Source organism: Pan troglodytes, chromosome 22 (assembly GCF_028858775.2).
Source record: "Pan troglodytes isolate AG18354 chromosome 22, NHGRI_mPanTro3-v2.0_pri, whole genome shotgun sequence".
NCBI classification, from domain to species: Eukaryota; Metazoa; Chordata; class Mammalia; order Primates; family Hominidae; genus Pan; species Pan troglodytes.
In genome coordinates, this window is record NC_072420.2 from 28,530,465 (window position 1) to 28,546,008 (window position 15,544).

Genomic DNA, 15,544 nt, shown 5'->3' on the forward strand with positions numbered 1-15,544 from the left:
ACATGGGAGTGCAGACATCTCTTCAATATAATCATTTTCTTTCTTGTGGGTACATCCCCAGCAGTGGGACTGCTGGATCATGTGTTGGCTCTACTTTTAGGTTTTATGAGGAACCTCCAAACTCTTCTCCACAGTGGTTGTACAACTTACATTTCCACCAACAGTGTATTAGGGTTGCCTTTCCCCTTATCCTCACCTGCATTTGTTATTGCCTGACTTATGTATAAGAGTCATTTTAACTATGGTGAGCTGATATCCCATTGTAGTTTTGATCTGCATTTCTCTGATGATCAATGATGTTGAACATTTTTTATATGTCTGTTTTCCATTTGTAGGTCTTCTTTTGAGAAATGTCTATTCAAACCTTTTTTTCCATTTTTTAATCAAATTATTAGCTTTTTTTCTATAGAGTAGTTTGAGCTCCTTATATATTCTGGTTATCAATCGCTTGCCAAGTGGGTAGTTTGCAAATGTTTTCTCCAGTTATGTGGATTGTCTCTTCAGATTGTTGATTGTTTCCTTTGCAGTGCAGAAGCTTTTTAACTTGATGTGATTCCATTTGTCCATTTTGGCTCTGATTGCCTGTGCTTGTAGGGTATTGCTCAAGAAATTTTGGCCAAGGACAATGTGTTGGAGAGTTTCCCCATTTTTTTTGTAGTAGTTTCATAGTTTGAGGTCTTGGACTTAAATCTTTAATGCACTTATATTTGATTTTTAAATAAGGCAAGAGATAAAAATCAAGTTTCATTCTACTGCATATGGATATTCAGTTTTCCCTGCACCATTCGTTGAAGAGGCTGTCTTTTTCCCAATATATATTCTTGGCTCCTTTGTCCCAAATGAGTTTACTGTAGATGTGTGGATTTATTTCTCAGTTCTCTGTTGTGTTCCAATTGGTCTATGTGTCTGTTTTATGCCAGTACCATGCTGCTTTCATTACGATAGCTCTGTAGCAGAATTTGAAGTCAGGTAATGTGATTCCTCCAGTTTTGTTCTTTTCACTCAGGATAACTTTGGCTATTCTGTGTCTCTCATGATTCCATGTAAATTTCAGAATTTTTAAAACAATTTATGCAGAATATCATTGGTGTTTTGAGGGGGTTGCATTGAATGTGTAGATTGCTATAGGTAGTATGCACATTTTAACAATATGGATTCTTCCAACCCATGAACATGAAATCTCTCTCCATTTTTTGTGTGTCCTCTTTAATTTCTTTCCTCACTATTTCATTGCTTTCATTGTAGAGATTTTCACTTGTTTAGTTAAGCTAATTCCTAAGTATTTAATTTTATTTTGGCTATTTTAAATGAGATTACTTTTATATTTCTTTTTCAGATTGTTCCCTGCTGTCATATAGAAATGCTACTGATTTTTGTATGTTGATTTTTTTATCCTGCAACATTACTAAATTTATCAGTTGTAGTCATTTATTTGTGGAGTCTTCAGGTTTTTCCAAAAATAAGATTATATCATCAGCAAGTAAGGATAGTTTGACTTCTTCCTTTCTAATTTGGATGCCCTTTATTTCTTTCCCTTGTTTGGTTGCTCTAGCTAAGACTTTCAGTACTACGTTGAATAATAGTGATGAAAGTGGGCATAGTCGTCGGGTTCCAGATCCTAGAGGAAAGAATTTCAGTTCTTCCCCATTCAGCATGATAATTCTTGTGTTTGTTTTAGATTTCCAATCCAAGTTCCGTTCACAGGGTGGAATTTTTTCTTCTGTTATGCTATTGATTATCATTTTTGATGTGTATTGTTTCTATCTTTTAAATTACTTATTGTTTGCAGATTATTTCTTTGTGATATATTTTTCTATATAGCAAATGGTCTCCTTTGTTTCAATTATTTTCTTCTGCTCTGTGACAGGATGTGTCTAGTCTTTCTTCTATTTAATTTGTGTTTTTCTCAATGTTATTTGCTCTATGTATTGCTTCTGAAGGTGATTTTATTGGGCATGCTTGGTTGACTTCCTGGCAGCTATTCCACTACCCCCCATTATGTAGTAGCCATAAGGTTTGTATATTTGATTGATTCTTCTTTTAGTTCCAGGGATGGAATCCGAGTGATTGCTAAGACAATTCATATATTTTACCCACCTTAGGATAACTGGTTTAGGATTGGACAAACAATCTCAGCTGCTTCAATCAGACTCACTGTAAGTAGTGAAATGGAAAACTCTTTCCTCTTCCTGGCACTGTTAAAGATTTTTTTTTCATGTAAACTATGCAACTACTTCAGTTATTTTACTTGGAGAAAACTTAAGCTGAGAACAAATTCTACTTGACAAGGTGAGAAATACTGAGAGAGAAATTGGGAAACCAAACAGAAGCCCTGATCAAGCCTTCCTTGAAGTACAACTTAACTGAAATTTCCAGTCAAAGTATTTTCTTCATAAGGTCAATTACTTTGAGTTAGATTTTATTCATTTAAAACTTGCAACATTTTAACCTATTCACTTTTCTGTGCTGTCTCTACCATATATTTCCACTGACTTCTTGTCTTTACATGTTATAATTATAATATATTCTTTTATCTAAGTAAAAACAGATGATAGTCATTTCCTAAATCTAAACATTTCCTATGAAAAATCTTTGGGATAAAATTGCACATTTCCTTTCACTCTTTTATAGCATTTTCATAATTGTGTAATATTTCAACCATTTTATTTTTATTCATATTTACAAAAGGTTAACAAGAGGTTTTTATTATGCTTGCTCATGGCAAGGGGCCTCTACTCGGCCCACTGCACTCAACCCTTTGCAAAAGGGAGCACGTGAGCAAGTGAGTATGGGATCTGGCCAGCCGTTCCAGGTACTGACACAGTATCATGCTCTGTGCAGGGCCCGTGGCCAGACCAGGAGTGTCACCCTGAGGGGAACATGGTGGCTCCCAAGTGAGGATGCCCATGACCCCAAAGCCCCAGAGCAGGTGTTACAGTTCTCTATTAGTTCCACTGTTCGTGGATAGTGGTGTGTTAGCAGCTCAGTTGGCCCCTTGCCTTGTCACATGGGGTGACTGATCTCTGCTGGCAAAAGCAAAGGGCTGGTGTGACAGTGTTTCTCAGTACCTGTGCTATGTGGGTTCTGAGCTATTGTCTGGCATCCAAGAAGAATGAGGTCACATGGACGGTTGAAGGATGGTGAAGGTGGAGAATTTTACTGAACAATTAAAATGGCTCTCAGTGGAGAGGGGAGCTGGAGAAGAGACTGGAAGGGCAGGTAGTCTTCCCCATAGTTAAGTTGTCTCTTCCCTGAAGTAGGGTTGTTTCCCCATCTACTGACTGAGTCTGAGGTCTTTATAGGCACAGGCTGGGGAGTGCATGCTGATTGGTTTGTGAGTATGCAAAATAGGTTAAAGCAAACACACCACTCAAAGGTGGGCATAACAGTGTAGAAAACCAATTAGGAAAGAGTAGGTATATGTAAAATAGGTAAAGGGTGGGAATCAATCAGAGAAAATCATGCCAAATGGGAGAACAAGTTCTAAATCTGGTCTGAGGATTAAACTTGTAGCTTGGTTTTCAGGCTTTGGCTTGGAGGTGGGCTGTTGCTGTGTACTCGCCCCTATCTGCCTAGGCACTTGGCTGCCTCCTGTCACTGTCAATGGGTTACAATTATGCCATTTTCCACTTGATTCTTGGACTACTTTTGAAATTGTATGTTTTCATATCTTTGGGGTTTGTTGCCTTTTATTTTCTTTGAAGGATAAAAATATTTTAAGACTTTTCTATTTATTATTTGTATCCCTTAATTATAGAAAGTCTCTGTTGATATTGATTCTTTGTCTTTCAAGGGTTGTAAATTTTTTCTTCACTTATGTTTTCAACTGAAATTGTATTAGTTAACTTTTTTTGCATATTGTAATGTTTTTCTTAAATTTGTAACTTTATAACATATTTTACTTTGTCAACTAGAATTTATAGCTAGAGTTTATTTGTCAGAACTGGGTACTTCTTTTTGTATTAAATAAGGCTTTTATTCTAAAGCCACTTCAAATACAGAGGAATAAAACTATTCTTATTGAAATAATCCATAAATGTTATATTTACTGAGAAGTCAAATGCAATAATGATTGTGAATTCAATGCCACATGTGATGTTTTACTTGTGTTCTCTACAAAAAGCTCAGTTTTTTTATACATGTAAATATAGATTATTCAAGTGCTATAAAAGTCACTTGCTTTTGTGTACTCTCGAGTCATTAAAGTTTTTAAGAGTATTTAAAATCCTTTACCTTCTTCACTTTAGATGATTATAAAATTTAAACTTTTAGAAGTAAGGTTTGGTTAGGCAACTCAAAAATTTCAATGGCTTCACAAGACAAATGGTTATTTTTTGCTAGAGCAGTAGTCGAACAGACATCTGATTATTGGGATTAGACAGCTCTCCTGGGCATCTTTTCTCCCAGTGGCAATTTAGGGTTTGAGCCTCTTTGATCCTTTGGCTGACTTGTTCTTTGTCTGTGTAGTCCTTTCATTCAGATGGAAGATGGGAAAACACAATTCTATAGACTTTGGAATATTGTATGGGCTCGTAATCAGCATACTGAATTTCAAGCCATTCCTTGGCCACTCAATGGCCACTACTAAATCACACAACCCACCCAACTGGAGAATTAAATTAAATATCTGGAGCAATTTAATGAGCATGCATTCGTGGCCACAAAAATGAAGATACAAATAAGTAGGTGATTAATTTTTATTAAAATCTGATGATTTTCTATAGAAATAAATTCAAATCTATTAAGTATATAACTTCAGGCTAGTGTCATAATGCATTCAATTTTTGTCTGCAAAATCTGCTCGTGCACATCTTTGTTCAAAGAACCACTTGCTACTTAGTGACCTTAACTGAAACATTAATTGTTTTGTGTGCCCAAATTTAATAGAACCTGGCTATCAGGGATGATGTCACAAAGAACATTGTTATTGAAATGCCAGGAGTTTGTTCTAGGTCCTGCTGTTCACTAAACAAAAAGCCAATCACTGAGACAATGAGTATTGCCAGGGAAGAAGCCTTTAATTGGGTGCTGCGGCCTGGGAGATGGGAGATCAGTCTCCAATCCATCTCCCTGGCCAACTAAAATTAGGGATTTATGTAAGAGGAAGAAAAGTAACCATGTATAGGAAAACAGGAATTAGGAAGGGGTAATGAAGCAGAGTTCGTCAATAGGAAGCAGATGGTTGGTTAGTTAATAATGGCAGGTGAGGGATATAACATCTCATTGTCCAGATGTGTTGATCTGGTAAGTTTCAATTCCTTGATGCTATCTGGGAGGTTTGGTGGCTGGTTTCCTGATAAAGAAACTCACATAAGACAAATGTAACTTTCTCAAGTTTCAAGATAGGACAGTAAATTTCTATGTTTATTCAAAAGAAACCATAAATACCAGTTCTATGGGACAATTGGGTAGGTTTCAACATGACTCATGGAAATTAGTATTAGAGACATTTTGAATATTAGTCACAATAAAATAGTAGTTAATATTTAAGAAGCTGTGCTAAATTCTTTACATTCAAATTGTTTAAGATATAAAATATCTGTACATTTATATCCATATACATAATTATATCTCTATCCATCTATCTACCTATGAAGATAAATGAATAAAGTGATCATATCCTTTTATTTTAGTCTCTGATCAGACTAACACAATCTACCCATTAAACTCAATCTGATTCCCAACCTCTGCCGACTTGTTTATACTCAGCTGAACCATTGGACTCTCATTTATAGGCTTAGCTCTCTTTCATCCTTATGACAAATGCTCTGGCCATTCAGTAGTAAGATGAGGAGCTCAAATTTACCCCTTGATATTTACAATCATGTTGCCTTAACTTTGTGCTATATTCTAATTCTGCACTAATGCCTATTCCTAGACATATGGGCTGGACTTCACACCTCACTTCAGTTGACTGGTATTCTGTTTTACACTTTGAGTCTCAGTCCTGGTTTATAACCTCCCTGCTTTTTATTTTATTCTAAACAAGGGGTGACATCTTACTATTTCTGGGTTCCTCTTAGTACTAATTCCCTAATCCTATACTTCCATCTGATGGTTAGGACCTTGACACCCTATGATAATCATCTCTGCTATGATCTTCCTATGTCAAAACCCAACTTAAAGTTGTCATAGTTCATCAGACTAGTGTTTCCCTAAATTGGACCTTACTTATGCCTACTAAAGTCAGCTACCCTGAGAGCTACTTGTGGTCTTAAATTTCTAACTAATAAACTACATCAGGCTCTTGTCCTTCAGGCCTTTCCCTAATCCCAGGTCCTGCCTAATTCTAAACTTTTTCACCCACCATTTTACTCAGTTCTCCTCTTCTTGCTAGGGCCATATGCAGGATTGTGCCAGGTCTCAGGTAAAAATTTTGTATGTGTCTGTGTACGTGTGCATATTCATGTGTGCATATCTATGAGCATGTGTGTATGTGTTTACTATGTTTGATAATGAACCATTATGCAAGAGACATTAATTTTGTTGCTTTGGCTCACTTATCTTCATATATTTATTTTAATTGCATGCTCACTTGAAACAGCTTAACTTTCTTTGGTTGATTTTTAAATTAAATTATATTTTATTGGTTGCAATCACTGTTATCTTCTCTTGTTTGTTTATGGTATTAATGTCGGGCCTTCAAAGAACTGTGGGAATACTAATTATAGTTTGAGCATGCAGATTGGGCCATCCATGCAATTGTTTATTTCCTCAAACATTAATTTACTACTGTGTAGAAAGGTGCCCAAATATTCTGAACCCAGACTAAATGGCTGCATAGCATCTTGTGGGTTTCACTTTGGAAAGCACGACAGGATCAAAGAGCCAAAATATCTGATTTCTTTCATGTGTTATAGCTCATCTCTAATAACAGAGTGGAGACTTGTCAATATTGCTTCTATGGCCCATTTTGAGTGAACTGATCCAACATTTCAGGCTCAATATGGTCCTGCTAGAGATCTTACTCTAGGAATGCTAGAAGAATAAACATTACACTTCTGAAAATTTTACAAATGTTTGTCAAAGATTTTGTGCTAAAACTGAGGATATACTTACTTGTTTTTGGTCTACTGCTCAGTATAATTATTATTTATAATTTATATCTTCATATCACCTGTTTGGTAAAACTCCAAGCATGTGTCTCTAATCTTTGTCAAATAAAACTGAACTTTCCCCACTTTCACTTAACAAAATAAATCTACATGATCTCTGTTTATGTCTTTAACCCTAGATCCTACTACACTATTCTCTTCATCTCTATTGTTTCTTTCTTTTTTATTTTATTTTATTTTTTTGAGAGAGTGTTTTGCTCTGTTGCCCAGGCTGGAGTGCAATGGTGCGATCTCAGCTCATTGCAACCTCCACCTCCCAGGTTCAAGCAATTCTCCTGCCTCAGCATCCTGAGTAGCTGGAATTACAGGAGCCCCCCACTATGCCTTGATATATATATATATATATATTGTATTTTTAGTAGACACAGGGTTTTACAACGTTGGCCAGGCTGGTCTCTAACTCCTGACCTAAGGTGATCTGCCTGCCTTGCCTCCCAAAGTGGTGGGATTACAGGTGTGAGCCACTGCGCCTGGCCTCTGTATTGCTTCTTGATTGTCTCTCTTGAATACTCTCCCTCACAGAATAGGAACAACTGTTTTGGACCCCTCCTCTTAGATATATCTTCTTGTTTTAATTGCTCATTTTATTAAAAAATAGTTTTAGTCAACATTCTCATTATTTTCAATAATACATACTTGGGTTTTAAAATGTTGTTATACATCTTCCACGGTAGACCAAAACGCTCATAAGAGCAAGTCCGTTGGTAGAGCAAGTCCATTTTTTAATCACATAATCACTCTATCGTGAATAATATCAGCATATAATTATATACCAGTGTCTTAAACAGTAGAATATCTGAGCTTATTTTAGATATAATAAACGTATTCCTCAGCCAGAGTCAACCTAAAGATAAAAGTACCCAAATTCCTTCCTTCCCTCCACTATCTACTCATGTCCCTGTAACTATTCCTGTCTTCCACATGACCCTCCATGGTAAACTATTAAGACTTCCAATCAATCGCTGAAATCACCTGCTGGTAACGTTCACTGGCTGAACCCAACCAGATGCCAGAGAACAAGAGAGCGACTGATTTATTTTTATTTTTATTTTTTTTTTGCATTTTTCAGTGCTTTATTTACATCACACACAATAAGTTGTGTATATTTCTCAGAGAGAAAAGTCATGGTGAGTTAGACGATACTTCTCAAATTTTAATGTGAACAATAAACTAGATTAATTTGTCCTGCAGAGATTTTTTTCAGGAGATCTGGAATAAAGTCTGAGTTTCTAAATTTCTAGCAAGCTTACCAGTAACACCATGTTTTGGGCTCAAGAAGAATATTGTGCCAAACATCGAATAAGTGGAAGAGCCTGGGTTTTTCCCAGTTTTTCTGACCCGTAAACAAAGACGAGAGCCTTCATTTCCAAAGACAGATATGTGCAAAGAAAATTTAAGTACGAAGGGAAGCTTCCAGATTAAATGTGACGGTTTATGCAAATTATCTGGTAAATCTCCCTAAGATACTTAATAAAGAAGAGAAAAACAATTAACCCTATAATAGAAAAATCTGTCAGAAAGCTCTATGGCTGAGTAAATTTAACATCAACTGTACTAGGACAAATCTTTATCAAGTGCTGATTTACACAGAAAAACACAACAACACTGCTCTGATATTGGTCCCCCAAAAAGTAAATTATAAACTAAATTTAATTATAAAGAAACATCAGTTCTATGCAAAGTTCAAAATACAGACGTCTCCCATGTTCTGTAAATTGTTTAACTTTTATTTTAAGTTCAGAGGTACATATGCAGGATGTACAGGTATTTTACATAGGTAAACCTGTGTCATGGTGGTTGGTTGCAAAGATTATTTCATCACCCAGGCATTACACCTAGTATCCATTAGTAATTTTTCCCACTTCTCTCCCTCCTCCCATCCTCTGCCCTCCGATATGCCCCAGTGTGTGTTATTCCCCTGTATGTGTCCATGTGTTCTCATCATTTAGCTCCCACTTATAACTGAGAACTGCAGTATTTGGTATTCTGTTTCTGCATTAGTTTGCTATGGATAATGGCTTCCAGCTCCATCCATCTTCCTGTAAAGGACATTATCTCATCATATTTTATGGCTGCATAGTATTCCGTGGTACCATATTTTCTTTATCCAGTCTATCATTGATGAGTATTTGGATTGATTGATGTCTTTGTTATTGTGAATAATGCTACAATAAACATATGTGTGCATGAGTCTTTATAATAGAACAATTTGTATTCCTTTGGGTATCTACTCAACAATGGGATTGTTGGGTTGAATGGTAGTTCAGTCTTTAAGGACTCACCACACTCTTCCACAATGATTGAACTAATTTACACTCCCACCAACAGTGTAAAACAATTCCTTTTTCTCCACAACCTAACCAGCATCTGTTATTCTTTGACTTTTTAAATAATAGCCATTCTATTGTGAGATAGTATCTCATTGTGATTTTGATTTGCATTTCTCTAATGATCAGTTATTTTGAGCTTTTCTCATGATTGTTTGCCGCATGTAGATCTTTTTTTGAGAAATGTCTGTTTATGTCCCTTGCCCTCATTTTAATGGAATTGTTTTTTTTCTTCCTTGTAAATTGGTTTAAATTCCTTATAGGTGCTAGATATTAGACCTTCGTCAGACACATAGAGCAGTGGAACAGAATAGAGAACCCAGAAATTAGATCACACATCTTCAACCATCCAATCTTCGACAAACCTGACAAAAAGAAATGGGGAAAGAACTCCCTGTTCAATAAATGGTGCTGGGAGAAATGGCTGGCCATATTGTGTCTGGAATTTATTCCTTCCAGTGGGTTCTTGGTCTCGCTGGCTTCAAGAATGGAGCCGCAGACCTTCGCAGTGAGCCTTACAGCTCTTAAAGATGGTGTGTCCAGAGTTGTTTGTTCCTCCCAGTGGGTTCGTAGTCTCACTGACTTCAGGAGTGAAGCCCCAGACCTTCACAGTGAGTGTTACAGCTCATAAAGGTGGTGCAGACCCAAAGAGTGAGCAGCGGCAAGATTTACTGTGAAGAGCGAAAGAACAATGCTTCCACAGAATGGAAGGGCACTTGCCGCTGCTGGCTCAGGTGGCCAGCTCTTATTCCCTTATTTGGCCCCACCCACATCCTGCTGACTGGTCCATTTTACAGAGCCCTGATTGGTCCATTTTACAGAGTGCTGATTGGTGCGTTTACAATCCTTTATCTAGACACAGAGCACTGATTGGTGCGTTTACAATCCTTTATCTAGACACAGAGCACTGATTGGTGCGTTTTTACAGAGTGCTGATTGGTGCGTTTATTTTCCTTTAGCTAGACACAGAGCGCTGATTGGTGCGTTTTTACAGAGTGCTGATTGGTGCATTGACAATCCTTTAGCTAGACACAGAGTGCTGATTGGTGCATTTTTACAGAGTGCTGATTGGTGCATTTACAATCCTTGAGCTAGACACAGAGCGCTGATTGCGTTTACAATCCTCCAGCTAGATAGAAAAGTTCTCCAAGTCCCCACTTGACCCAGGAAGTCCAGCTGGCTTCACTTCTCAATATGTAGAAAATTGAAACTGGACCCCTTCCTTACACCACATACAAATATTAAATCAAAAGAGATTAAAAACTTAAATGTAAAACTCAAAACTAAGAAAACCTTGAAAGACAGCTGAGGCAATACCATTCGGGACATAGGCATGAGCAAAGATTTCATGAGAAAAATGCCAAAGGCAACTGCAAGAAAACAAAAAATTGACAAATGGGACCTAATTAAACTGAAGAACTCTGCACAGCAAAAGAAACTGTCTGCAGAGTAAACAGACCACCTACAGAATGGGAGAAAATGTTTGCACTGATTTACTTTCACAAAGTCAGTTTGTGAAAGAAAAAGAGAACAAGTGGAATTTGAAAGGCAATGGCTAATTTCTTATGCATCAGTGAAGACTTTGGAATCCAATAGAGTTGAGTGCAAAGGTGAGCACACTGCTTTCTTGCTGTGTAACTTTGAATAATTAACATAAACGTTTGAGTAGATTTTCTTATACGAGTACTCATCACTTAGGATTGTGATCAGGATGGAAGTATTATGGTCTAAAAGTCCCACATACAACAATACCTGGCATATAATATTTAACAAGTGATAATATACTTATCTTCTCATTTGAATGAATGCATTTTAACCTTGAAATATAAAGGAATTTGCTAGGTCACACTGACTAATTACAAAGGTTAAATTGATTAAAGTTTCTGTACTTAGGTTTGCCTGATAAAATATTTAAAAACTATGTATTTTGATTTAATAAGCCTGGCTACTCTAGCTGTACTTCAGAGAATTTTATAAAATGTTTCAGAAAGAAGAATGAATTTTTATGTTATCAAATCCATACGTACAACACTAGGCACTGGGTGATTGCCTCCATCACAATGCTTAGAATATATTATCCCATAATCAGAGTTCTTTTATGTAAGGATGATAGGAAAATAATTGACAAATGCATTTAAATCAATCTAAAAATGTTGGAGGAATAAGAATTCACTAAGTTTATACCAATGCTTATAGAATGAAAATCAACCATTATAAAAGCATTTATTTGTTGTATCTTTTATTTTAAAAGCAATTCATTATAGCTAGACCTAACTAATAAGCAAACTATGTTGCAACTAGGATCAGAATCAACATTGAGCCTAGTCAGTGAAAAGGCACATAAAAATTAAATTTATCGAGAAAAAGTTTGCTTTGCAATGTACTACATAACTGTGTTCAACTTAGAAAATCATTTGTAAGAAACGGCAGATATTTGCCTCGACTTCAGAATATGATCCTCAAAAATGAAATTTGAAACATTTTACATTGCATCCTTGATTTCTGAAATAAATATAATTCAGGATACAACTGTCTTCCCATAAGAATTACTTTATTAACTTTAACAATAAATCGAAGTGACCAAAGATTGTATGAATCGTATAGTGTCGAGATAATGAATAAAATCTTCAACTGTAAGTTGCAAGAAGATGCAAAATATTTTTTTTTCTCTAAGGAGAAGCTGATCACTTACCTTCTGGCTTCTTCTTAATATATTCACATATATTAATTAGCATCAATTTTGAAAATCAAAGTAAATATTTATTTACTATGTGGATGATGGGAATATGAAAACCACAAAGGCTCACCATTACTCTGGCCAATATTCTTATAGTCAATAAACATATTTCCTTGAGAAAACTACAATGGTTACCCCTATTCAAGGAGGAACTATAGAATTTTAAGATATAATGGAAGTTGTAGAGTAGTATTTCATTAAGTAAAGATCTCTTCAAGGGGCAATAATAAGAGAAGCTTATAACATACAAAATAATGATGATGTAGCAACTGAGAAAACTACTTTAATACTCTGATATTTCTTCCCCCCTTCCTCCCTGCTGCTCTTCTCATTTCTTCATTTTTCATGCTTCATTCTTACATTCTCCTTCTGCATCTGCCTTCTGTTCTCTTCCTCTGTGGTTCTGCATGATATTTCTATTTTCCCTCTTTATATGGCTTACGTATGTTTTGGATGTCTCTTCTTTCTGTTCACATCACATCTATTTGATTTTCAAAGCAAAATCCAAATAGTAGTATCCTTTTTCTTCTAAATTGAAATAGTGCTTACATGTCCTGACCATTTCAACCCACCTTTTACATTATCATATACCTATCAGAGGCATATATCAGGCTCTCCATCAACTTAGACATTTTTGTGTATACATTCTACAGCTATAGGTATGCAAACACTTCAAAAATATAACTGATCATTGAATTCTGCACAACCCTTAAGCATTTATATTGATTAAAATAAATTTTTGAATAAACAGTTTTGTTCCGAACTACAATTTACAAGTTTCAGAGAGTGCAATTAATTTTGCAATCAAATTACTCTTGATTTACACTTACTTTTATTATTTATTTTATTACATTGATACATTAGGCTTGCACACATTTATGGGGTACATATGAAATTTTGTTACATGTGTAGAATATGTAATGACCAAGGCAGGATATTTATGGTATCCATCAGTCTTAGTATTTACAATTGCTATGTTTTTGAAAGATTTCATGTCCTCTTTTCCTGGTATTTTGAAACATACAATTCACTGTTCATGTATAAACTATAGTCAGGGTATTTACTTGCCTGTGTGTACTTGTCTGGTTTTGGTATCAGGATAACGCTGACCTCAGAGAATAAGCTAGAAAGAATTTTCTCCTCTTCAGTTTTTTGTAATAGTTTGAGTATAATTGGTATTGATTTTTATACATTTGGTAGAATTTGACAGTGAAGCCATCTGCTTGGGGCTTTTCTTTCTTGGGAGACTTTTTATTACTGATTCAATCTTGCTACTTGTTATTGGTCTGTTCAGCTTTTCTATTTCTTCTTGAATCAATCTGAGTAGGTTGTGTATGTCCTGGAATTTATCCATTTGCTCTGGGTTGTTCAGTTTTTTTAGCACGTAGTTATTCATAACAGTCTCCAATGATCTTTTGCATTTCTGTGGTATCAGTTGTAATGTCCCGGTTAGTATTTCTGATTTTGTTTATTTGGGTCTTAAATCTTTTTTGATTGGTTAGTCTAGCTAGCAGTTCATTGATTTTATCTTTTTTAAAAGTCAACTTTTTATTGCACTGATCTTTTGTATTGGTTTTTTAGTCTTTATTTCATTTAGTTCTGCTCTGATCTTTATTATGTCTTTCCTTCTACTAATTGTGGTTTTGGTTTTTTCTTCCTTTTTTAGTTTCCTGAGGTGCATTGTTAGATTGTTTATTTGAAATCTTCCTACTTTTTGATGTAGGCATTTATTGCTATAAACTTCACTCTTAGCACTGTTTTTGCTGTATGCTATAGGTTTGGGCATACTGATTTTCCATTTTTTATTTGCTTTAAGAATTTTTTTAAAAAATTTTCATCTTAATTTCTTCTTTGACCCAACGTTTGTTTAAAGCATGTTTAGTTTCCATGTATCTGTATAGTTTTCAATGTTCCTCTTGGCATTGATTTCTAGTTTTATTCCATTGTGGTTTGAGGAAAGACTTGATATGATTTTGATTTTTTAGAGTTTGTTGATACTTTTATGTGGTCTAACATATGGTTTATTCTGGAGAATATTCCATATGCTGATGAGAGGAATGTGTATTCTGCGGTTATTGGCTAAAATGTTTTTTAAATGTCTGTTAGGTCTATTTGGTCTATAGTACTGTTTAAATCTGATGTTTTCTTGTTAATTTTTCTAAGTTATTTGTTTAATGCTGGGAGTCTGGTATTGAAGTTCCCAATTATTATTGTATCAGACTCTAGCTCTCCCTTTAGATAGGAATATTTACTTTATTTATCTGAGTGCTTCAGTGCCAGGTGCATATATGTTTAAGACTGTTATAGCCCCTTGTGGAATGAATCGCTTTATCATTATATAATAACCTTTTTGTTTATTTTCACTGTTTTTAGCTTAAAGTCTGTTTTATTTGATATAAGTATAGCCTCTCTGATATGGTTTGGCTCTGTGTCCCCACCCAAATATCATCATGAATTGTAATTCTTATAATCCAGAAGTGATGTGAGAGGGACCCAGTGGGAGGTAATTTAATCATGGGGGCCGGTTACCCTCATACTGTTCTCATGATAGTGAGTTCTCACAATACCTGATGATTTTACAAGGGGCTTTTTCCCCTTTGGTTTGGCACTTCTCCTTCCTGCATCCATGTGAAACAGGATGTGTTCACTTCCCTTTCCACCATGATGGTAAGTTTCCTGAGGCCTCCCCAGCCCTGCAGAACTGTGAGTCAATTAAACCTCTTTTCTTTCTAAATTACCCAGTCTTGGGCAGTTCTTTATAGCAGTGTGAGAATGGATTAATGCGCTCTCCGTTCATATTAATAGCCTTGTGCCTTAACTACTATTACTCTACATAATGGACCCTATGGTTCTGCCATGCCCCCGCGAGGAACTAGGGCAACATAGATGAGCTGTGCAACTCTATTGTTTTTCTTTACTCACTCTCTCTTTACACATGTATTCTATGCCATTCTTGTTTCCTGGTTTAGTAATAAATCAAATTTCAAGTGAAATAAGTCTAATTATTAGTCATGCCAGCTGGCAGACCCAAACATTCTTTGACTGAGTCCAGACCAGCCCTTTGCAATTCATTTTAACTAATAGCACTGCTTCATGTTGTATTTGTTTTATATTACAACTAATAGTATCTATGTTCATTGGCTTTTAATTTTATTATAAGGAACCTCATAATTTAGAAATAATTTGAGAAAAATACTAAGAAGCATATCTCCAAGACTAATATTTTGCAAAAGACCAAGCCTGTAACTACAACTCTCTATCAGACTTTCCTACTTTCATGTCCAACGTAAGTTAGAAAATAGACTCACATTCAAAATTGTCCTGTATGTTTCTATTCCTTTTCTTCCTCCAGCTTCATATTTTTT

General features: G+C 35.6%; 1 long non-coding RNA gene across 1 annotated transcript; it reads left to right on the forward strand.

Moving 5' to 3' along the window:
* The first annotated feature begins 4,883 nt into the window (after nt 1-4,883).
* On the forward strand, nt 4,884-9,867 carry LOC107970115 (uncharacterized). Its single transcript, XR_001712437.2, has 2 exons — nt 4,884-5,244; nt 9,706-9,867. It is a non-coding gene; the product is annotated as an uncharacterized LOC107970115 (long non-coding RNA).
* The last annotated feature ends 5,677 nt before the right edge of the window (nt 9,868-15,544 follow it).